We start from the raw sequence: 25,184 nt of genomic DNA on the forward strand, positions 1-25,184 counted from the left end.
TGCATAACACACTCAGCCCCATGAAAACTAAGGGTTAAAATCAAGTTTGTCATGTGTGAATGCAGCTTCTTCTTCCATGAATTTTTCATCATACTTATATCTAGTGCTGGATTCTCTAAACTAAGGCTACTCTATATGACAAATTCCACTATGTTTGTCACCCACAAAGAACATAAATTTGTCAACATTTATCAGTTAAAATGGTACATTTCCTGTCTATCGTCTTAATATAACTTAGGGATTATCCTGCCCCAGTTGCTGAGCCTTCCTGCATAAGTCGATCTCTCTCACTAGGATCACGATGCAGGCTTCTGCCACTAGGACATTTCCATGCTTTCAAACGACAAACTCAATTCTGATGATGGATTTTAATGATCTTTTGGGAACCGTGGAAGCAAGAAGTGCTTATCCACCTCCTGAGCCATGTAGGCTTAAAGCCAACATCTTGAATCGTATCCAGGAGTCCACTGGCAACCAAGGGTAGGCCTGCAATTACTTGTGGGGCTGCATTCTAGAGCAGCCGCCATTTCCCTCACTCACAAACAGTCTTACGCTCTTACACACGTAGCTGTTTGGAAACACGCTCAGCCACCTTTGCAGTCTGGACAACGCGAAGCAGACCGACAGGCGGCTGGAGCTTTTCGATGATTTCACTGAATTTCTTTTATAGCCTTGCCATAGCAGTCTCTCGAGATGTTTTGAAAACCATTAGACAAATGGACCCAAACCTGTATAGAAACACAGAAGGGCAGAAAACTATTTCATTCTATTTTTTGGGAGAGTGAAGAGTTTTTTGTTAATGCATATTTAGGATCCATGCTAGGGAATGATACATTCCACAACTGGCCAGCTTGCAGTCCAGACAATACATACAAATATTACATCATTCTAATATTAATATTGATCCAAAATAAATAAATAAATAAAATAAACCCCTAAGAAAATGGCTTGGGAAATGGAAAGGAATAAGGCTGGTGATCCGGAAGTCACAGAAAACTTTCAGCTTTCAGAAACTCCTTGACATAATAAATTGCATTGCTTCAAAACACCCTAGAAAATCCTCCTGGGCAAGGGGATCACAGCATCCAGCTATGGTGTAGGTTTGCCACAATCATTCTACCTGCCTTGTTTCCTTATGAGAATAATGTGGCGGTTGCCTTGCAGGCTTGATCTGTCACCCGCCTTATTTATTGCAAGTTGCATATACCAGTGGTGAACTTTACCTGCATTCATTGGATGAGCATTTTAAAACTATCTGAAACCTACAAATGGCAACTTCTGGCGAGGACACGGTGAGTTAAATGTCCCTGAAGGAGTGGGGATTGTGTTTACAGCAGAGATCGGCGGCTGGATGCTGGATCGTGGCCGGAAAGAGAATGCACCCCCTCCTTACTGAAAGCCTTGCTCTCTGCTGCTTTATTTCTGGTAACCCTTAATGGACTTTTGCTGACCATGATTGAATGATGAGGCTTTAAGATGTTGTTTATAAAGATATGAGATATGGAAGACAGCATTTGCTGTATTTTAAGAGAAGGTGATAAGTTACTAAAATCATATTACTTATTTCTTGTGATGAAGGATGAAGTCATTTCTTTATATATTTATTTTTTCCCTTTTTCCCCCTTTTTCTTTCTTTTCTATTTCTATTTCTCTTTCTATTCTTTTCATTTATTATTCTTTGTTCCTTTCCGCACTTTCTAATTTTCCTTTTTTTACTCATATATCTTTTTAGTTTGTATTAGTTTTTATCTTTTCAGTTGTAATCTCCAATTAAATTATTATTAAAGAAAAGGAACCTACAATCACTGGGGGTGGGGATGTTGCATTGGGGGTAAAGAAGTGTACTTGCACAGAAATTCAGGAATCAGAGTATGGAAATTCAGCTGAAAGTATTTGGTAAGAATAAAAGCAGACTCAAAAATGATACCATTGTAAGCAGACAGAAGATGTGGATGAGGGCTTTCTATCCAATCTTTCAAAGAGGCATCCAATAATAACAATGGGGGATTTCAATTATCCTGACATCTTGACCTGTCAAGAGTTGGAGGTTAAAAAGTTCCTGTCCTGTCATGCTGAAAACTCCATCAGAAGAAGGAAGAAAAAACAGGGTGGCTGCTATCCTGAACATATTCCTTACCATCAAAAGGACTTGGTTGAAGAAATGATATTATCAAATTTGTGATACCCAGGCAAGAAGAAACTGAGAAGACAGAAGAACAGATGTTGATGAACTCTGAGGGAAGGTAGGGTAGATCCAATGGTGTCTAATCCATATGGAGAAAAGTGTCCAGGAAGAATGGGATAGACTGTGAATGGTTGCTTCAAGATTTGCCTCTTCAACCAGTTAACTGCCAGGTGGAATTCAAACTACTGGTTATCACCTTTAAAGGCTTACATAGTCATGGCCCTATCATCGCCAAGATTGCCTACTTAAAAATGAATCTGCACTTTTGGTAATATCTAGAAAAGATGCCTTGCTGAATTCCCCCCCCCCCAAAATCTCTAAAAAAGGTTCATATATAGAGATCCTATAGCAGGGTCTTCTTGGTGGTGGCTCCCCTCTCTCATGGAACAGCTTGTCCATATTGTAAGAACTGCCTCCTCCTTAATAAGTTTCTGTAAAGAAGTAAAAACACGGCTCTGGGAGAGAGTGTTCCAGGAGCTGTTAGATTTTGCTCCCCATCCTGTTGCCTGTGTATATGGTTTATTATTATTGGGTTGCTTTTAATTCTCTGTATGCTACTCTGAGCCAGTGGGAGTAGAGCAACACAGCAGCGTTTGTTATTGTTATGGTCTGCCGAGTCAACCCTGACTCCTGGCAACTGGCTGGACAAGTCCCTGTAGTTTTTTGGCAACACTTTCAGAAGTAGATTGCCACAGGCTTCTTCCTAGAGTGAGACTGATCCAAAGTCACCCAGCTGTATACCTAAGGTGGGACTAGAACCCAGGGTCTTCTGGCTCCTTTAACCATGACACCAACTGGCTCTTCATAAAAAGGTTATTCATAAAAAGATAAATAGATATGGCTTTTGGTAACTTAAGTTTAAAAAAATCAAGTTGGCTACAGCAAAACTAAGGACACTATCACACTGCCACCATTGCCCAGTCTCTGAAAGCGATCTGAAGACATCGTCATCTTCACTTTTGCAAATTTCCAAAACGGAGCACAAGGAGCACAGAACTTAATTTCATCACTTCCTCATGTTCCCAAGTAATGAACTCTCCCTCAAGCCAACTGGGTTGGCAAAAGGGGGACAGAAAATGCTCCACACCAGGCTCTCCTTGGGAAGAGAGAGGCACTTTTCTTATCCTGACGCTTCTTGTTATCTACACCTCAAATCTTTGCTCCAGGGTGACTCAGAAGTGAACTGACAATCACACAGTGGCATCGCTCTTTTCCTCTGCTAGAAGAATGTTGCCTGGATGTGACTCAACTCTGAAGCCGGCAGGGAATTTTGGCAGGAATCATCAGCTTCTGAGTCTAAAACAAACATTGTTAAAATTAAGGAGCCATGTCCTCTGGCTTGATTCAGCCCCACCCCTGCCTGGGGGCTGCAGAGGAAAAATGGATCTGAGAGATGCGTCACAGAGGGGTTGGTTAAATGTTCTGGGAGGCTGAGCCAGCATCTCCACGCCAGCTGGTGTGCCTAATATGGAGAAGGAGGAAGGATCCACCCTGAGCCAGGAGGACAAGGGCCTGGAGCTTCAGATGGTGGACCTCCTTTCTGCCTTTCCTGGCCAAAAGGGGGAACTTTTGCGTGAGTCCAGCTACAACTTTGGGGGACCTGCCCCCTCTGCTTCATTCCCACTGAAGTTACTGAGTGAGGGTCCGCTTCCTGTGAAGCTGCCTTCTGCCTTCCACGGTCGAGTCATGATCCTGCCCTCCTCCTTACTGCAGGCTCACTTCTGTTCTGCTTTTTTGCAGCTGTTAGTTGTGGGAGAAGGAAGGTGCTTAGAAGCATCCATTGTGTCCCAACAATTACACTGTCCGAGGCCTCTAAGCCTTGGCCATCATTAGTTTGCTAAGCAACTGACCGTGAGGAATTGATAGAAGAAATTATCGGTTGCATGATATGGGTGTTTTCCTACAGCTGTTGATTTTCTTTGTTAACAAAGGAGGTTCGGCCAACAAGGGTGCTCCAAGAGGGCTCTGTGGACACGCACTTCCAATTCTCCAGATTAAGGAGATGGTCAGTAACCTGTTTACAGTGCTGGATCGCGATACAGCACTTAAAACGTAGCCATAAGTGCTTCCCGGATGCATCCATGAGACAAAATGTATTGCTGACATGCCTGGTCAAGGCAATCAATCAGTGCAAATATTGCTAACTGCTGCTAATTGCTAATAACGTCTCCAACCAAAACCATTCTTTTCTGATAGGTAAAGTACACAGAAATCTAATCTCCCAGATGCTTCCAGCGTCTGAAACATCTGCAAGAAATTAGAACAAGCAATACGAAGATACATAGAACAGCAAAAAGTGCACAAAAATGTATTCTGATATTGTTAAATAATGCATGGAGGATATTTGCAGGCGCAGTGTGGCTCTACCTTCATCCAGCACAATTCTCCATGCACAGTTTATTCAGGCACACGGGTGTTTCCCTAGAATGTCAGACAGTGGAGGCCTACCTATGAATTCTACTGAAGGACCCAGCAGACATAACGCCTGGCCTCTTGTATGGCTGAGGATTATGGGTGAGATCATTGTGAATGAACGAATCAGCAGAAATTGCTGGGTATGGAGAGTGCTGGGCCCCTCCTTCCAACCCCCACGGCATCTTCTGGGCCTTAACAAACAAGCTCCTGAAGTTCTTCCTGTCGGGTTGCAGCAGAGGAAGATGCTCGACCTACTGGAAGCGCTCGGTTCAACTGTCCTTTTCCACTAGCATCTCCTCTGGAAACATGGCTCTGCCTGCGGCTGACGGGACTCAGGCTCTTGAATTAATCCCTTGACTGGACCCAGCCTAAGTGCGTCCAAAGTTCCTGCCCCTTTTACGCCAGGTGCCTCTCTCCATCGACCACTGTCCCGCGCGCAACCGAATCCTCTCTTCTGACCACTCCTGTGACTGTTTTGTGGTTGAGGCTGGGCTTTTATGCCAGAGGATTCCTGTTGCTCAGTGACATGGTGGCCCACGGAGAGCTTCGGCCCCTGCATGGAAGCTCATATTTGAAGGGGACATTGAATTCAGCTATGCAGCGCCACAGTCCAAATTATTCTGTCAAGAACTGTGGAGTGTATGATCGTTTCCCCCCCTGTTATTACTGCTGCCAAAGTACCCTATAAAATCAACCACTTAGTGGATATGCTCAGAAAAACTTCCCATTTGTGTGATCAGAACTGGCATTTACTAGCTCTCCTGGAGCAATACAGGTGGCTGCATCTGATAGTGGGACTAAGTGGGTGCCAGTCTCCCACAGGCAAGCGTGTAGCCTGGGCTATGAGACCAGCTGGGCAAACTAGACTGACGGTGGGACTACAGGCAGGCTGAGGCTTGGCTTCCTTTGCCATTCGGCAAGAGGGCTGCCTCTCCAAGGAGCGGACAGAGAGCATTTCCTTGCTCTTGCTTTGGCCCACAGTTGATCGTATTTTGTATTTTGCATTTACTAATTTAGAGCCATCTAAGACAATCTAACTTTCCTGATATTAGTACAAGGGCAACTTTATAAATATTTCAAGTCTCCAGAAGAGGATTTCTCTTCCTACTTTTTTTAAAAAAAAATCTGTATGGTCTGTGCTTCTGTATTTTCACATTTATTATAGAGGCTGATTTTCGTCCTAGGAATATAATTGTCCAAAGAAACAAAAGTTGAGGTTTGTTTTGTGACTTTTCTTCCTCGTCCTTTATGTTTGCTTTTTTCCTAACCTGGCCCAAAAGTTAGTTTTAGGGAACAATTCCTCGCCTCCCCAGCCCTCGTGGCACAGTTGGAATGCAGAAACTTACACATTCTTGTCAAAACAGTCCCTGTCTTGGAAGACAGCTGGAAGCTTCGTCAGAAGGTTTATTTAGTACCGGCTTTTTTCTGGCTTTCAGAAAAGAATGAAAACAAAGAAAGGATAAAATAAATAAATAAATACTGATTCTGAATAAGCTGAGCTCCTGCTGGAATTTTGGAGAGAGGTGATTAAGAACATTTTAAAAAGCAGCAGCAATTTGCTTCAAATGGAGGCACTGCTGACCTCTTAATTCATGCTTGGGAAGCAAAAGTTTAAACTGAGGATCATGTGAATTGGGACTTTAGAGGTCATCTAAAACAGCCCTTTGCTCAGGGCAGGAGCCTGTTCAACTATTGCAGACACTGCTATTCAGTGAGGGGAGGGCTTCTCCTTATTCTAGGCAGCTTTAATATTCAGTCTGAATCTCTGACTCAACCAGCTGGGGCTTCTTCTGACTTCTTTTTCAGTAGAGAACAGGTCTGCCCCTCTTGCCCATGAAAACCTTCTAGATCTCCCCTTTTGCAAGCTGGGTATGCTCAGCCCTTTTCACTGCCTTCATAGGACGTGGTTTCCAGATCCTTCTCATCCGTGTACGGTACTTCTGTGAACCTGTTCCAGTTCCACAGTGCTCCAGGCATGGACTAGCCAGTCAGCCTCCAATGGAACTATTCTCTCTCATGAGTGGAACAGTGTTTCTGTTAATGAACAGAACAGGACTGCATTGGCCTCCTCGGTTGTACAGCTCCTTGCTCATGCTCGGCTTATAGCCTACTTAGATCCTTCTCTCTTGGGAGGATGACCCTACTTGGTGTCATCTGCAAACTGAACAAGGCTGCCCCCTATTCCCTCCTTTAGATCATTCATGAATGAAATAGCATTTGGCTGAAGCTCTCTCGAGAGCCATATTTTTCTCCATGATGACGCAGAACTGTCAAGGACACCTTTTATCTCCCTTAATATTTAATTTGGCATTGAAATCTCTGGTGTGCTTAATAAAACAAGCACAGTACTTAGGGAATGCATGGAACCAAATTCAAATATTAGGTTGTGTGTGTGTGTGTGTGAGATTGCCAAAGATGTTTCCATTTTTGAAAACCTATATGATAAAATATTCTGAGTATACAGTAACATGGAATGTTGAATAATATGTCAGTAGGTAATGAAATGCTGATAGATGTAGGCAAAAAATTAATATTTATCATTCAAACACCATTCATTATCTGGGGATACCAGTTACTGTAAATGCAGATAACATAATATTTAAAAGAGATTGGGTGTTTTCTTGTTGAAGGAAGTTTAATGTGCATGTGGATTCCCCACAAGTACTGTAGTTCTTTATTGGGTAGCCATTACTACTATGGTGAACAAGGTCTTTGGAAGGAAGTTAAGGTCTAAAGATGTCAATGTCCTCTTAAGTTCTATTCCAAAAATGCATGAAGAGCTTTGATTATATTGTGTTGAAACAATTGTGAAGCAGAGGGTTATGCATTACAGGAAGGATGACTCTGTATCAGACTCTAAAGGTCAGCTTAATGAAATGTGTCAATCCTCAGCCTTTGAATTAACTCTATACTGACAGAGGTGAGATCAGACAATATGATCCCATAGTCCAAGTCCTTTAGAAACTGAACTGTAATGATTTGTACACTCATAAAATGTAGAGCTTGATACTAATGAAAAATAAAGAAATGTTGAAGTCTTGAGTTATGGTTTTTTCCTTTATTTTTCTTCAATTTTTTTCTTAGTTTTACTCAGCTTTCTAAAAAATAAGAGTTTAAATGTTTATTATTAATGGATATTAATTGTACTGCTTTAAAAAAAATGCAGTAACATTTGTTTAAAAAGAGTGTAGCCATGTGTAAGCTTCCTTTGTGCAGTTGTTCAAAAAGGTGCCCGCCTAGCCAACATTTTTCCAGCTGTGCAAAAAGTTATCCTGAAAATCTCCGTCCAGGGCTTTTACCAAGAGCCAGGGGCAACCTCCTCTTCCTTAGTCTTCCCAGCTAGTCAGCCTGTCATAAGGAATAAAGTGAGTTGGGGATACTTTGCTGCTTACAAGCTGGCACTAATTCCGAGCGAGGACAGCGTTCCTTATTAGGTTCTCACAGACATCCTGCTTGACAGTTTGTCCTAGTACCTTGCTCAGTACAAAAGTTGTAACACTTTTCATTTCCCAGTGACCCTCTTCCCCTTTTTGGATATTGAAATATTATTTGCTCTTCAGTCTTCTGGTGCTTCATTAGTTCCAGAAGGTTGCAACCAATCTTTATTACGTTTTTTTCTTTTAATTGAATTCTTTTTTGTACATTGCTCTGGACTCCTTTGGGATATTTTTTTATAGCAATAATAAAAATGACACTCACCATCTGAGAACATGCTCAGTTTCCAGCCAGCGTGACAAAACGATTGTGAACCAGATGCCAATCATTTAATAGCTGGGGTGTTCTGGGGAAACAGCAGAGGAAAGGTCTGGCTATGATTACGGACCTGTGGGCCAGCACTACATTGTGGCAACCTATGTTCCCTGATGCACGTTGAAGCTGCAATGGAAAAAGCCTTCGGCGGTTCTTTGATGTCTTCGCTGAGTGCTGACCATCCCTGCGCTTCAACTACCTAGAATTTCTAGGACAGTTGGGAAAAAGAACTGGGGCTCAGCCGGTATCAGTTTAAAGAAGGAAAAAGATGTAGTAGGCAGAATTTGTCTCCACTTGCCTTAAGGCCACCCACACCTTGGCACTGGCCCAATAAGACTATAAAAAGATCAAAATATTAATTTTACACTGCAGACAAACCATTCATTTGTGCAGTTCGTTTGTTTGGCACATCTCTGGACCATGATGATGGTTCTTATGGTCAGGCTTACAATATCTTTGAATGATGTGACAGAAGCTGCGTTTGGGGATCTCCTTGCATGTTGGAATCAGAGAACTTTCAAAAAGGCAACACCCCCCCCCCATGCCTCCCTCTGTCATGATAAACCCCGATTTCTTCGTTAAAACATATTCTCAAATCTGTGGTAAATAATATTCAGCCAAACTGAACACCGGTTGGTTTTCTCCCCCACACCCACTGGATCTTATTTGCTTCTTACCGACATGCACATCTTCATTTCACTAGCACAGTTTGTGGACTTTTACACTGACATATTCAAACCTCGTGGTTCTAATGATGTTCATCATTTTCTGAAACATGACCCATAAAGACAACGTGGGGTTGAGGAAAAACCTGTTGGTTTTTTGGTAATGTTTATGATACTTGTCAGCTGCCTATATGTATAACTTGTAATGATTTTAATTATTGAAATTGCTCACTGCCCAGTCACTTGGGCTGAGATGAGCAGCTGTAGTATAAGAAAGAAAGAAAGAAAGAAAGAAAGAAAAGAAAGAAAGAAAGAAAGAAAGAAAGAAAGAAAGAAAGAAAGAAAGAAAGAAAGAGAGAGAGAGAAAGAAACAGAAAGATACAGATAGAGATAGAGAAAGAGAAAGAGTAAGAAAGAGAGAGAGAGAGAGAGAGAGAAAGAGAAAGAAAGAAAGAAAGAAAGAAAGAAAGAAAGAAAGAAAGAAAGAAAGAAAGAAAGAAAGAAAGAAAGAAAGAAAGATCTAGCAGGATTTCAGCTGGCCAGGAGGTGGTCTTGGGGCAGGCCTGCAACTGCCCAAGAGGAGGCTCGGTGAGTCGGAAGAAACATGTAAACAGAGGCCTTGCCAAAAACACCGAGGGTACATGAACATTAGGTGCTGGTCTGGGCAGGCTTATGTAACATTTGTTCTTGGCTGTCTTGCAGAGAATTTGCTGGCTAGAAAATTGCAGCCTTGTGCTCCCACGCACGATTAAATCTGCTGCCGGATAGGAAGTGATTCATACGGCTTTCCTAGCACTGCGCTTGATGAGTAACTCTGGTTCCTCCCCTGCCCACTTGTTCTCTCCTGGAACCTGCTCTGTCCCCAGTGAGTCAGTGTTCGCACAGTTCAGGACCGGGAGTCAATTTATTTTCTATATTCTGGCGTGCTTGAAAACAAAACAAAAAATGAAGCAGGTGAAGGTGCTGAAGGCGTGACGCTCCTGCCCCGTCGGTCTGAAACGGCGCGACCTAGAAAGCGAGGCAGGCGTGCTTCTTTGTCCCTCTGGTTCTCCGCACTGAAATGGATTTGATGCCACAGAAAGACCAGGGAAACTGTACCCCCAGCCTCATCTTTGCCAGACTGAAGTAGAACTGGGACCATCCCAGTCATTTGACAGAGATGCTTTTCCCGGTGGCCTTCTCTCTGAATTATTTCTGGTTCCATTATAAGGACTTTTTGAACTAAGAAAGTCCCTGTAACAGAACTGGAAGTGATGGTTCCTGGAAATAAACTAGTACCTGAGTCTGTTTTTTCCTTCTCCCTTCCACCCTCTTTCCTTTTGCCGCACACTTGGATCTCTCCTGTGTGTGTTGTTCTCCTCAGTCAAACTGTGCCAGAGGCCTGGGAGAACTTTGATCAAGTTTGGTTGGCAAGAGCTGCGTCTGCGTACCGAATGGGAGAATTGGCTGCTGGTGGCATCCCTCTTGGTGGAATCTCTAAAGGCATTACAGGAGCGGATGTTGGCAATAACATTAGTTTATTTCTGGGGTGGTTCAGGGGCACAGTCCTTCTGCATAAAGAACTGCCCCATTTCTCATTCAAACCCAGCAAAAGGGCCAATGAGACAATATGCCGGAAAACCAGTGTCTTGGAAACAAGCAAAGAAAATTCAGGTTATGTTTTGTTTGTGTGTACTTTTGAATCACTTAGACCAATTCCCCGATACCTGTTGTCAGTCGCAGTAAAATCTCTGTTCATCAATGGGTCATAGGTTCTGTTTGCCGCTAGGCTATGACAAATATGTGGATTTCTTGCTAAGTCCACATTCAGCTCCTTCACACACCAGGGTCACGTACCTGTACAGAACATGTTGTTCAAGGTCTGAACCAATGTAAAATTCCTGCAGCTGGTGACCTAGGAGAAATAAACTAAAATGAATTTCCACAGAAGCTCCCTGCGTTCCTCCCTCTTAGCCCAACCTTCCTTACAGGGCTGTGGAGAAAGTAGCAGGCAACACAAGGGACACCACTTTGAACTTCTGAGAAGCAGGATATAAATTTAATAAAGAAATAGTTCCAATTTTAACATTTGGCTGTGTCGTGGGGACCACTATCTGATCTGGTTATTTTTTGTAAAACCGCCCCCCCCCCAAGTTTAGGAACTTTAGAAGAACCTGAAGGTCAAAAGACGCATCTGGTCTAGTCTGCTGTTTTCAGACAGGCACCCGCCAATTAAGTAACCTGGAAATTTCAGAAGTAGGATGTGAGCACGTCAACCCCATCCTACTCATGTTTCCCAACAAGTAACATTTGTTTTTATAGCCTCCTCTTCTTCCCTGAATTGGTCCAATCTACTGTACTATTTTAAGTCATCCAAGTTCAAGGCCACCACCTCAGTAGTAGTGCACATTAATTATGGACTGGGTAGCACCCTAAATCGCCCATTATTTAGCTCCACTTGGACCGGAGAAAGCTATTCACTTTCTCCATGCACACCTATTTTGTTCTGCTCTCAATTTATTCTTTACTTCTCTGAATTTAGAGACCACAAACTTCCCAGCCTTTCTTATAGCACCTTTTCTGTACTTTTTCCAGCTCTACAATATCCATTTGAGGTGCAGTGAGAAGGGCTGTGTTCTCCACCAGCTTTTCTGATCAGTGCCTGCTAACAGAGTATATGCAAATTTGGACTTTTTTTGCCACAAATGTGCATCTTTTGTGATTACTGAGAGTTTTTTCAATAATAAATACTTAGTTTCTCTGCACTTCAATCACAGAAAACAATGAAACTCAATTTCCAAAATTTTCCCCTCACCCCTTCTAGCCATTGATGTATACTTGTATCTGGCTGCAATAAAAACATCTAAACCTATCTGGTCAAAGCCTTTCTCTTGAATCAGTGGTAGGTTCACCATTATTCACCTCACCTCTGATTAATATCGTTTATGAGTAAATCAGCCTTTTGCTTCCCAGGCAGAAACTCTACCTAAATGAAATGTAAAATTACTGTAAGTGCTTACTGACCACTTAATCTGCATTTAGGGGCAAAACTGGATGGTAAATGGACCACAGGTGGAATTCACAATTATAGTATTTTGTATTAGTGACGTAAGGGCACCATGCATGATTTCAGGCACACAGGAGCTCTATTAGGCAAAATCCTAAAGAAGGAGTGCTTCTAGAAACACTTTCAACCTTTCGTCTATCAGGACTTTTCACTTTTTTTACTGAACTAGACAACCCATGATTGGCTGGGTCATTGATTCAGAAATATTTCCTAACCTAAACAGAGAAACAGAATGACCACGGGCAGATTGCTATTGGTTTGGTTTGAAAATTAAAGAAGAAAACATCAGTTTATTAAAAAAGAAAGATGCATAGCAAGAGAAATATAGATGCTTTTTGTTTAACAAAGGACACTTTCGATGACAACATTTCTGGTTGATCTGCCATCCTTGAAGAATACTCTAACATTTTTACTTCTTTTTCAGGTTATAACGACATGCAACTGACCGTGCTGGAATACTGGTTTCTCCAGCTGAATCAGCATATTCTCCACGATTTGTGCTTTATGCCATTAGGAACTGAAGAGGGGCATCTTCACCTTCTGAAAAATTGAGTGTAACTCCTGGAATCATGACGATATCATTTTTTGAATGGACAAATGTTTATCTTTGCTACAATGAGATTCTTGTGAAGTTCTTCCACGATCATCCGCATTCCACTGCATGCCTTGGAAGATTAAAGCCTTGATGGATTTGCCCTTGAATAATCACAGGATTCCACCCATTCCTTGTTGGAAGGACTCCTTTGGCACCAAAGGATGTCATTTGGAAGAGGGAGTTGTACGGTCTGATGTTCTTCCTGAACTTGTTTGCAATAGGTTCATCATTGCTTTATAAATTGAGTTCATTATCGGATGGGCCAGTGGCAAATCATCGATGTACGGTACTTTAAGCAGCTTGCATTTAGCGTGCCTTAATGCAGAGGTTGCAAATTATCTATCCTGACCTTTCCCTTCATACAGCAGAAATTGGCGGTTTCTCTAGGGAACAGGAACAGGAAAGCATGACAGGACGGCAGACTTTGGCCATCACACCAACATCAGCAGAAATATTATGCCGTGCCCTTTCATCCTCCATTTGTTCATAACTTTTGCTATTTGTTGTCTCTGATCTTGGAGACATGCATTTCTCTTCTGTGCCTCTTGTCATTTTGGAGACGTGCCTCTCTCTTCTTTCTCATGACTCTTGGTCCTGACTCTTTGATCCTGGGGTTGTGCGGCCCTGGCTTCACCCGTTTCTTGTTCTCCCTTCTTCCTTGCCGCTTCCTGACAATGTTTGGTGTAATCTGTTGACCACGATGTCCCCCTCTTTCCACATGGTACAATTAAGCTGAAAATATCTTTTTAAATTTTTATTTGTATTTTTCTTATTTTTACTTTTTAAATTTTTTTACCACAATGCTGTACAGTGTGGTCATCACTTCAGAAGAGTTCAGACTTCCTGCCAGCTTCCCTATTGACTTGTGGGAAGCAGGCCGGGAGCATCAGAAAGGACAATCACATAACTGTGATTGACCACGGCAGTGCGGTGGTGCTGAAGCGGCCACAACTTTGCCAAATTTCAATCCCCCGGGAATCATGGATTTTGGGCGCATTTTTTAAGTGAGCCCATTTCAGGCACCTGGCTTCAAAAATGGTTGCCCCAGGATGCACCGTTTCGGCCTGCAAGAATCAGCCCCGGGAGAGGAAGCAGGTTCATTCTTTGGGCTGGAAAGAAGTGGGGAGGAAGGGGCTGGCATTTCCATGCAGTCTGGCTGGAATGAGTGTGCCTTTCCTGGAGTTCTTGCTTAAAGAGCAATTCATGATTTTGATTTCTTTGGCTGATGTCCAGCAGTCTTTTGATGAGTAACTTGAAAAAAAAAATTAAGTTCATGTCTATAGAGTCATTCCTAATTTCAAATGTACCCAGAATTAGCCTGCAATTCATTGGACTGCCTTTTTGTTCAAACTGGCAGGATGTTTCCCAATATTTTGATACTCTGGCTGATCTTAGTAATGTGTTACATATTTTTTTAGAAGCAATTTCACATTTAGAACTCCCAGGTCATCTGGAGCATTCTGCTGGTTTGTGGTCAGTAAATTGTATCATATTTTCATTTCTTGAGTCAGCTCCTTGGGCAATCTTCTGCCTGACATCAGCTGCAGTGAAGAGAGATGCAAAGAAAACAGAGAATGAATACAATAATTTAAATTAATAATAAAATGGATTGAAAAAGAAATAAAATATTAGACCCCAAAGCAGGGAGGGAGAAATACACTTTTTGATCCATTCTTAAAGAGTAAAAGTGTGGGGACCAGCAGATCTCAGGGGTGGGGAGAACTGGGGTAGCTACAGAAAAGGCCTGCTTCCATGTTACCACCCCACTCTTGAGGGACAGGAATCCTAAAGTCTTTTTTGTATGCTACAAAAAAGTGTCTCATCTGCTAGGATGAAAACTGCTGCTTTCTGTGCAAACTGAATTTTTCAAGTAGTCTTAAGTCTGACTGAAAGGTATCAAGATAATCCATTTTGTCCAGGATTCTCTGTAACCGATACCTCACAAGCTTCTTGGGGAAGACTGGATGGAAGTTGTTTAAAATGGGCAGGTTGAGAAATGACTACTTCAGGAGGGAGCGCACCGCCATCTCTTTCAAGGGAGGGGGTACAGCCCCCTCTCTCAGCCACCTGTTGCATCCACCACACATGTGCCCCCAGGCCACCCAAAAGAGCCAGGTAGAGCATGGATCCAGCCACAGGGTTGTGGTGGTCAGACTATATAGAGAACCTTGTTTACTTCTGCAGAGCCCACAAGTCAAGTGAGTCTCAGAAGTCCTCACAAAGACGTTGTTCAAATCGCTTCTGCTGCCTATGTAAACATTTAGACATGTAAAGTGCAAATGTGAAAACACTGGTTGGCAAAAGGATTTGCAAAAATGTCACAGTGGCCAGCCAGGTCTCTAGACACCACAGGGAGGCGTCACCTTGAACAAGGTTTGAATAAGGTTGCTTGATTACCTTCCACCGCCATAGCAAGAACAGAGCGGTACTGATGTTCCACGGCTCTTAAGTCCAAACAATGTAGGCCCAAATTTGGGCTCGTACCTGTGACTGGTCATTCTTTGTCTTCTGCCATCCACACTCCAGGCATCGCTTCTGCCAGTGCACCTCTGAACCTCCTCCAAAAGTCAAGAGTTGTGAGGCTGCTTGGGAGCAATCTTGAAAAATCCCAAACACTTGCAAAAAAACCAGAGGACCCATAAGGCATCTTGGGTGGACCAATTTAATTGCCACACACCAAAAGCTGACTAGAAAATTATATGATCATGACAAAAGACTCATATAAATGTCCTCCACTTTCAGATAATAAACCATCTGCTCTGAGATAAAAACTAAATCTAGCACATGCCCCCTAGGAATATGTAGGCCTTTTATCTCTCAGTTTTCTCCTTCTGATCTATTTTAAGGTCTTCTTTAATATTTGTCAGATAGAGATATGAGTTTCAGATTCCTTTTCCACATCCCTTATTAACAACTTGCATTTCTTTACCACAAGTTGGGGCCCTTTTTATTCTCTTCATTTCAGCAAGACTTTAATTTTGTTCGGTTTTCTTAAATGAAGCCTCTTTTCCTTGACATGGAAATTGGATACTAGCCGGAATACATTCCAGCTAAGCCCTTACAATTAACATCATTTATAAGTAGTCTTTAATAAAGAGGTGTTTTATGAAAATAAAATTACCACAACAAAACACTGTAACAGAAAATATCTAACATTTAATACTTGGTATCATACACTATTGCCTGGGAATGCCCATCTGAATAAATGCAATTTTACCAGCACTTGCACAAAGGGCACCATGGGGAAGAACTTGCTTCGCATCATCGTCATCATCATCATTGGATCTAGCTATGCCAAATATAAAGGAGGAATAACTTCCTCCTTTAATCTGGGCTGACCTTTATGGAATGAGACTAGATGGCCAACAGCCCAGTCCTGGTAGTTTGTGATTTACTGATATTTATCAAATTTGTAAGGCTGCCCATCTATCCAACTAAACTCCAGGTGGCGAATGTGCTACACACAACATCAGCAATAACACAAACAACCCCCCCCACTCAAAACACAAAACACCTACACCGGACCTCCATGCCAGAGCGCCCAAGCAGCCAGCCTGGCCCCCGTGCCTGGTCCTGGAGGATACCCCAGAACTTACTGGTTCCAGATTTCCCCCGCGACCAGGGCCTGCCCTTTAATGCACTACAGAGAGAGCGGGACCTTCTCTGTCCACCTTCCCCAGTGTCCTTTCAGCGGCAGGTTGCATGACCTTGCACTGCGCCCACAGTATTTAAGGGGTATTTTGGTATCTCATAATTGAATCACCTTCATTGAAATAGAGCATGTGCATGATCTCTGTTGTCTAGCCCTTTTCTCCTCGCTTTCCCTTTGGACAACCATTCCCATCACCTCCCATTCCAGTCACCCCATCATCCACATTCTCTTCCCTTAAGGCCCAATTCCTAGATGAAAATGCTGGAGGGTAGTTTGGAGGAAGTCAGCTTCCCATACATTCTGGTTTTACCCGTGCAAGATTAGATAAAATAAACTCAGGAAGATCTCTTTAATCCCATCACTGGTCCCTTGACAAGCATCTCTGAGTTTTGCTTGAAATAGATTAGGAGGCCTGGAATGCGCACCACCGCATGAGAAGAAAAGGAGAAAGCAGAGGGTGCCAAAGAAAGTGGATGAGCAAAACCGAGGAAGATGGCATGACTCCACTGCATGACTACATAAATAAAACATGAGCATGCCTTAATTGCAAAAGAGCCATCCATCCATCCATCCATCCATCCATCCATCCATCCATCCATCCATCCATCCATCCAGGCAGTACATTTATTGCTTTGCTGTTTAAAAGCAACTTGCAGTTTTGAAAAGGTTTGTCACCAATATGAAAATGCTCAAGGAGGTTCCCAGTTCTCGGGGCACCCATGTCGCTTGGGGGCTCCTTCTTCCGAGGGGCAAGAGGCGACTGGCCCAACTCACCCAACTGGCTCCGTGCCAAGGCAGGACTCCAACTTGCTTTCTAGGATGAGACTTTTCCTCCTGCCCCAAACTGGCTCCACACGCACCTGGATTCACTAGTCGCTGATACCTGCAGCCCATATTTTGTAAGCATTTAAATTTCTTTCTTTCCTTGGAATTTGATATTGCAGTGAAAGAAATTTTTTTTTTAAAAAAAGAGAAAACCGAAAGCATTATTCAAAAAGCATTTAGATTCTCCCATTCTTGCCTTCTCTGAACTTACTTGAACTCCATCGTTATTCATTTAAAAACGGACTTTTGCACAAAGTGAACACCGATCAGGCTGCAGCCAGGCTCCGGCGACCCGGGCAAGGGTGCCCGCCCGCCCGCCGGGAAGTCCGGGCGAGAAGGGACGCCGGGGTGCTTTAGCGCTTTAACTGCTTCAGTTTTAGCGCGCTCCCTTGAAGATCGCCGATCGCGGGTTCCTCGGGCCCTGCGCGAAGTGGGGGCCCAGCGGGCCGGGCAGCCTCCGCGCCGGCCAAGCGGGGCCCCTCGGGCGCCCCCGGCCACGGGCCCCTCCCTAAAGCCGCCCGCGGGGCCAGGCGGGGCGGGGGGCGCCGCGGCCTCCGAGAGGGGCAGCCGCGGAGCGCGCCGGTCGGGGGCGCTTCCTTGGGCGGTGTCGCGGCCGCGGGCCCCCTGGCGCTCGCGCGGGCTGGCCACGGCCTGCGGCTCGCCTGCCTTCTCTCCCTCCTTCCCTCCCTCCCTCCCGGTCCCAGACCAGCGGCGGAACTGGAAATATCAGGAAGCCGACCTGGAGCCTGCTCGAGGGGGGGCCCGGCAGCCCGCCCCGGGGCGCCCAGGCCTGTCGTGCAGAAAGACGCGGTAGCGCCCGGATCCGAGGGCCGCTCACGGTACTACCCATCGGCCGTACAGATGCCAGAGGCCGGGGTGGCACGCGAGGCAGACTCCCGGGGGCATCCGCGCAGACCCCACCGCACGGCCGCCGCAGGGGAGACCCGCGCGCTGGCCTGTGGCCTCCGCACCGGCCAGTTCGAGCCAGAGTGAGAAACCTGCTACGCGGAACGGGAATATTACAGACGTAACTAGGAATTGTCCGTATAATTACACCGTAATAAGAGTGGATGACTTTAGCCCTATAATTTGACCATGCATTTGAGTCCAGAAAGGCCTCTCCTGCCTTTCTTCCAGAGGGGGCAGGAGAAGTGGGGCGAGGGGGAGCATTTACAGATGTGCCCCGCAGCCTTCTGAAAGGGGACGTGATCCTGGTGACCCTGGAACTGTGCTGAGCGTGCCCCCTGCGCCCCTGTGGTGCCCAGGGGAACGGGAGGGTCGGTCAGAGGCAGCCTGCCCGTCTCTGCCGGGAGACTTGCCAGAGACCCTTTCGCCATGCAGGAAGTTGATAGGGCAAGCCACCTAGAGTCCCTTTATTGTGAGACGGGCAGCTGTATCAGTGTGATAAAGAAATAGTCGATTTCTCCCTGTCCTTCTGCCTGAGAAAACGTGGCCTTTGTATGAGCCAGGCTGGGGGAGATTCTCCCTGCTCTGTCTTGGGCAAGGAGAGTGACTTCTGCGGGAAAGAACCGCTCGGGGAAGGAGGGCTTTTCTGTGCGGAGCTTGGCACAAGGTTGACCCTGCAGATTCAGAGAGGTTCTTGCTGGGTATTATAATTGGCCTCCTTTGGGGGGAGTGGAATTTCAGGCTGGATTAGGACCCTCATCTCTGCATTAGGAGGACGATAGAAGTCAATGAAGACAGAGGTTAGAAGGACCGGGGGCTCCCTCCCACTAGATGAGAGGAAATCTCAAAGATCGCAACAGCAAAGTGAGGAGGGGGGATGAACTGACATTTTCCACACCATTGTACAAATCTGCTGCATGGCTCAGCTGCAAATCACGGCCCACGGCATGGGAATAGAGTATGGTCTTTGCAGGGAAGAAGCCTCCGTGGTGGTGATCTCTCGCTCCAGTCCCTTCCTGGGCTGCAAGGAGACGACGGTGGGTGGCTTTGGAGCAGCTTTCTGACCCTACGGGAAGGCCTGCACAAGATCCCCCTCGCCAAGGGACAGGGAAGCCCAGCCTGGGTGGGAAGGACCTAGAATGCCTCCTGGCGGCTGACCCACATATAAGCCTTTCCCGATGAGGACTGAAGCCGTGGGGGGGGGTCCCTCCGAGAGAGAAAAAGAGAAAATGCTCAGGGCCGAACGAACCCTCAGTGCTTCGGTGCGCCACAAAAATGGTAGGAAGCTTTCCTTTCCCAAGGAGCACTGAACACGAGTCCTCAAAGAAAGATTTTATTTGCAGAAACTGATTCGTGTCTCATTCTATTGGCTAACTAGGCTGATCCCATGGGATCATCCAGAATTTTGATGTAACTGTGATGGGCTCGAAAACAAAAAATAGGAGCAAATGTAGGAGTCTGTAACATTGCTAACAAGGACCTTTAGTGCTGTTAAAAAAAGTTAGTGCTGTTTCTAGCTTTAGCAGAACATACTACAGAATACAGAATACTTTAATGGCCAAGTATAAAATATATACAAGGGATTTGTCTTCAATGACGAACAGCAAGAGCAACAGCGCGTTTGGATAGCAGCAAAAAAAAGAGAGACCCTGCCAATACAGTGAGAAACAGTGTGGTGCTTAAGGTAGTAAACTGGCATGCGGGAGGCACAGGTTCACCCCTCTCTGCCCAACCTACCTCACAGGGTTGTTGTGTGGAAAACGGGAGGAGAAAGTGATACATATGCTTCCCAGAGCTCTTGAATGTAAGGAGGGATATAAACCTAATCAACACACAAATCCATATGCTGTATGTATAGCCCACATTGTGAGACATAATTAGAGAAGAACAGCAAACAAGTTTTCTCCTTCTCCACATCAGGCATCGTTTTATGCATTATGCATCCTCTGGTGCAGTTAGATTTGTGGTTTTCATCCCTCCCAGAGGGCTTTGTCTAGAAGGTGGCATAGTGACAGCTTGGCATCATGACCCCAATGATGTGTAATCATTACATTAAACTGTTGGGAAAATTCAGAGAGTGGTTTGGAATGAGTGGCATCATTTACGCCCTGTGAGACACATTTGTTTGTTGCTTTATTTACATTTATTGACCGCCCAACTCCAGTGGACTCTGGGCAGCAGAGTTAGGTGGGCAATTTAGTTCTGTTGCTCACCTAATGCCAAGGAAGCAGTGTTAGGCATTTTACTTTTAGGCATTTCCGACATTTAGTAAGGGGCTGGATAAGAGTGAACCTAAAATGCAGTCCAAACAAAGCAGATGTGTAGTCTCGGCAATTTAACTGTTCTGAACTGTTCTTCTCCCTAAAAGGAGCCGGTCCTTATTTTGGGAGTCTTTGTTGATCCTGCTATTCCTGGATCTGCAGGTAATAGAGGTGGCACATGAAGTGAGTGCATTCACTGGTGTCAAATGCATTGGCTGCACATACTTTATCAGCTGGTCAGGTTTTGCAAGGAAGTCTCTCTGGAAGAGCATCAGAAAATTCCAGCTGATGTGAAGTATGACAACACCACTAATTGGCACCCAGAATCTAATTGCAAATTGCTTTCTGCTCTCAATTCAAAGTGTCAGGTTTTAATCTTTAAACATGGGTACACAATTTATGGTTCTCCAGATACTACTAAAATATATCAGGATACTGAGGGTTGTAATTCAGCAACATCTGTAAGGTCACGTTGTATACCCACAATTCTCTGAAGGACAGTCTACCTTGATATGAACCTTTTTCTAGACATTAAAATCTACAAACAGGGCCTTTCTGAAAATACCACTCTTTGTACTTAGGGCCTTCTCTGTGTTGTTCCATTTGAAATTGTGTGATTCATTGGTCCCGTACTCTCTGCAAGTTTAGAAAGGCATCTGTATATCTTTTTTTGATCTACAAACCATGAATTTGTATGAACACCTGGTTTCCTTCAGGTTTATCCCCCAACTAGTATGCTGTCTCTTGAAAACATTTGATCTAAAAGTCAAATGAGGCAAAAGGAATGCTCTGGAAAGTGATCTTTTATAAAGCAATTTTAGAGGTAGGAAGATGACTTTTGTGGCTTTTCAGCTTGCCTAGGAGACCTTTTTCCCGGGTCCACCTTTGCTGACTCTGCAGAGATGGAGCTGTTGCCCCGTCAGAATGCCACTGCTACCCCCAGCAGCAGCAGGAGAAGATAGAGGGGCGCTTTCTCCCTTTGCACTGACGTCAGTCCTACAAGCACAAGCAGAGTTTCTGGACCAGGAGCAAAATGCGCAAGGAGGAGGAGGGCACAGTGCACATTTCAAGCTCTGCTATTATTAGACCAAGCCAGGAACATTATCATGGATCTAAACCCAGCTTCTGTCCTGTCACCATCAATATGCACAAGAGCTCTCCAAGGAAGCCTTCAAAGGCATTGAAACCATTAAAAACAGCAAGTGAAGGGGGAGATTTTGTTAAATGCTAATAGTGAATTCAAGCAAGAAAAAAAACACTCTTGTGTGACAGCCAAAATACCAATGCGTTTGGCAGGCAATTGGAAAGTTTTCTAGGCAACAGGAGAGGAGGCTCAAGGAGGTCTCAGATGTCTCTCAGTTCAGCATAGCTGCAAGGAAGATGGTGGTCTGACTCAGATCACCAATTTGATCTGGTCACTGCCACAGAGAGAAAAGCATTTGCTAATTCAAAAAGTCAGTGACACAGCTATTGTGGCACCAGTTCGAGCCAAGGAGCAAGCTCAAATCCTGCGGCCAGAGAAGCCACAGCGGGTGTCGCCATGGGATCAGGATCCTTCCTCCTCAACTGCCTCAGGTCCACCTGAGACCATGCGCAGAAGGCAAGGCAACCTGGGGACGGGCTCTGAGAAAGAGGCGGATACTCTCAAAGGCCCGTGTGAAAAGTCTGTTTCACCTCAATCCGTCACCTTGCTTCAGCAGTTCTCCAAAGCAGCACTTCTGTTTAAAAATTAGATTGTTCCACACTGAGAGGCTTCAGATTAAAATAGGCCATCTTGTATTTGGTCAGCCATTCTGATCCAGTGGAAAGAGGCTTCTGTGCGTGTGCAGAAGTCCATTTTATCATCTAGACGGAAGCAGACTCCATCCACTGCTTCAACAGGGGGCACTTTTTTCTTTAACTCTTCTATAGAAGAGTTTGAAGCATCACCCATTCTTATGTGGTATGTAAGCTTAGCTCACACCACCACAGAGATGGGGAAAAGTTTGTTAAATTCACAACCAAATGCAAACTAATCTGATTTTGCACTTTTAACCACTACGCTGTGAAGCTATGCTATTGTTTTTATTTCTGCTATGCAATTTGCTGTTTTTGCTGCTATGAAAATATGCTATTTTTCTGTATTATGAAAAATCTGTATACAAATGTATGGATGTCTCATATTCATGTAAATAACATGCAGGAATGCAGATCAGGGAAATCCATAAGGGAGAATTGTATACCAAAATGTGTATGTTTGGGGAGTTATGCATAAAAATACATACAAATGTTAATGTGAGCTTTAAAAAACCTTCACACATTCCTACAGACTCCTTTATAGGCTCATGGTGTGGTTATTGCTAGCATACTGAATAAAACATCCTGGTTCCTTGGTTATGTGTAGTTTGTCTGCCTTAAATTCAGAGTCCTTGATTTATGATAGCTGTTGAGGCTCCGCTTTTGTTCTGAAGGAAGCAGCCCAAATGGGTAACGGTTGGAAAAATGTGCCTGGAATGAAAAGGGGCAGGTCATTTCTTTGGTTAGAGCCTTTCTGCAATTCTGTGTGTTTCTGTGCCTAATTGAATTAAGGAGAGGTGTCTGTACATCTCCACTGATCATGCACTGCATATCTAACAAAAATCAATTATCTTAGTCACTAACGTCTAGTGCCTGGGAGGTTCTTAATCGAATGTTTAAGTTTTCCCACATTTGTCCAGATGGGAACCATTGTGAACTCAGTAGCTCATGCTAGGAAAATAATTCATTCTCTCAATTTTGGTTTCTATCCCTCTGCATGCTAATGGGGAGTGGGGCAGAACCGAGCTTTTTCAGAGTTCAGGAATCTACAAATGTCCCTTGTAGACCCACTCTGAGACTGTATAAGGTCTGTAAGACTGTAAGGTCCTTGTCTGGAAAGTCGCACTACCCCCTAAAGCAGCCACAGCCCTTGTTTTGACCTGGGTATCTCCTTGTGTGTTCTGTTTCCAGTCAAGTCTTCAAATTAGTAGCTTAGACTATTGTGGGAACACAGTTGATAAGCTTATAGGTCAATGCATTGGGTGACCCTGGGAAAAACGGGTCAATTCAGTACCCAGATTCTGTTGTGTGGATGAAATTAAAGTCTTAGGTTTTATCTCCCAAACTACATCACACTCCGGCTTCATCTCTGAGACAACACATCAGAATCCTAGGAAGAGTCTAGTTGTGACTCTCTTATTTTCTGGACATTTTTTTCTTACAGATTATAGCCTCCATCTCTGTATTCTCTGCTTTGGTTTGAATAATGCCCTAAGCCAAAGGCAGGTCATGCTAGTTTGGAGTGTCGCATAAGATCAGCTTCTGCCTCTACCAAACAGCTGGGTTAGAACCTGCTGATTGGTTTTTGGTTCAAGCTGAGCTACTTTTGTGCCACCTTTCAATCTGACCAGTGGTCTGGTTTGGACCCACCCCCGCAAATTTCTTTCTGACCGCCGAGGCTTAACAGTCCCAGAAATGACATGCAGAAGAGGAGAGCTGAGAGTGTCGTGTAAGAGCCGTGGGTCTCAGCCCCAAAAAGGTCTCCCGTAGCTCTGATCAAACGGCAATTTTTAAGTGCCCAAAGAGGTGAATTATTAAATATGCAAATGAAAATGGAGTTAGGCTGCATGTTTTACCATGAGCATCACTTGTTATCTCTCAGAATGCAGCTCCTGGAGTATAAAACCACCCCATAGTTTGAGTAAGGGCAGGCTATACATATTTCCGTGTAAATAAGTAACTGACTGGCTAAGAAGAGTTGCATACCCCTCTCCTAGAACATAATTAACGAATATCAGATTGTTTCTTTCACTTGTTCACATAATAAACTTAATCCTATTCATGGTTTAACAAATGCAACTGCAGTCTTTGCCATGCCTAACTGATAAGCCATATGTTGGTTTGTTATGATGGCCGACTTCATCAAAAACGCTAAGACAAGAGCTCACTTCTCACAATTCATTGAACCACCAACTACCCAACCCTATTTTAATCTAATCCAAGATGTTGGGTGGGTAGAAGGAAACGCGAAAGAGCCATGCTCCAGTCACAGAAGAGTTTGCGGTACTTCTCACCAGCACAAACATCCCCGGCTGGCACTGCGGTTAAGACACAGAGGAAGAATAAGGCTGTCTGAAATGCCCCGGGGCACTGAGGCGGTTTTTCAGCCGCTTCCAGTCTGGGCTAATGCAGGGAAAGCATATAACCTCCGACCGGTTGACCTCACTAGCAGCCCTAAAATGTAGAGGTCAGGCAATCTCTTTTTGGTTTTTCTGTATCGGTATTACTGGCATATGACGGCTTACAGGAATCTTCAACCTAATGATTAGGACATTTTCATTTTTGCATGTATGCATATAACAAAACCCATTCCCCCTTTGAGTTACTTATGTAAGTATGAGTCAGTGAGTAAATTGCCAAGTTCGTCTGCTGTGTCGACCTATTGATTCCATTCATTCATTGCCCTTAACCTGGTTACCAGACAGATTAACTCGGTACTGTCCATTCTGGCCAAACCAGACCCCGATCCGCGCCCTTCGCGCGCCAGTCCGGAGCACCTCGACCGACGTTTCTCCTTCAGAGGCAGGCTCAGCGCCGGACCTGAGGCGATTTTACCCACTACCCGGGAATGGATGCTCGGCGGGACTGCTCGGCCTGACGGGGCCGTGAACGACGCTCCGGGAAGGCTCGGCGGGGTCACGGCCGGCACCGGGTTCCGCTGCTGCGGCCTCTCGATTAGGACACAGCAACGGGCTCCGCTGCGACTCGCGTCGGCGCTGTCACGCCCCACGCAAGCGGGGCGCCGGGACAAGGGGGCCGGCCCCTCCGCGCCTCGGGCCTGGCACTGGCGCCACCGGCGAGGCCCGGCCTTCGCGCCGGCAAGGCGCC

At 44.7% G+C, this 25,184-nt stretch overlaps 1 long non-coding RNA gene across 4 annotated transcripts; it reads right to left on the reverse strand.

Moving 5' to 3' along the window:
- Positions 1-713: 713 nt before the first annotated feature.
- LOC112540274 (uncharacterized) lies at positions 714-17,822 on the reverse strand. 4 transcript variants are annotated; one of them, XR_015797374.1, is made up of 7 exons: positions 17,345-17,822; positions 15,141-15,271; positions 12,508-14,197; positions 10,852-10,909; positions 8,300-8,381; positions 5,947-6,029; positions 714-728 (listed from the first exon to the last, which is right to left on the reverse strand). It is a non-coding gene; the product is annotated as an uncharacterized LOC112540274 (long non-coding RNA). The 4 variants fall into 4 exon arrangements; XR_015797375.1 differs by lacking the exons at positions 714-728; positions 5,947-6,029 and adding an exon at positions 7,934-7,948 and having other exon boundaries at positions 17,345-17,821; XR_015797373.1 differs by lacking the exons at positions 714-728; positions 5,947-6,029; positions 8,300-8,381 and having other exon boundaries at positions 9,831-10,909; positions 17,345-17,820.
- Positions 17,823-25,184: the final 7,362 nt, after the last annotated feature.

This window comes from Python bivittatus, unplaced genomic scaffold, assembly GCF_059951505.1.
Source record: "Python bivittatus isolate LINGU-HERP-01145 unplaced genomic scaffold, Pbiv_v1 ctg000510_np1212, whole genome shotgun sequence".
NCBI lineage: Eukaryota > Metazoa > Chordata > Lepidosauria > Squamata > Pythonidae > Python > Python bivittatus.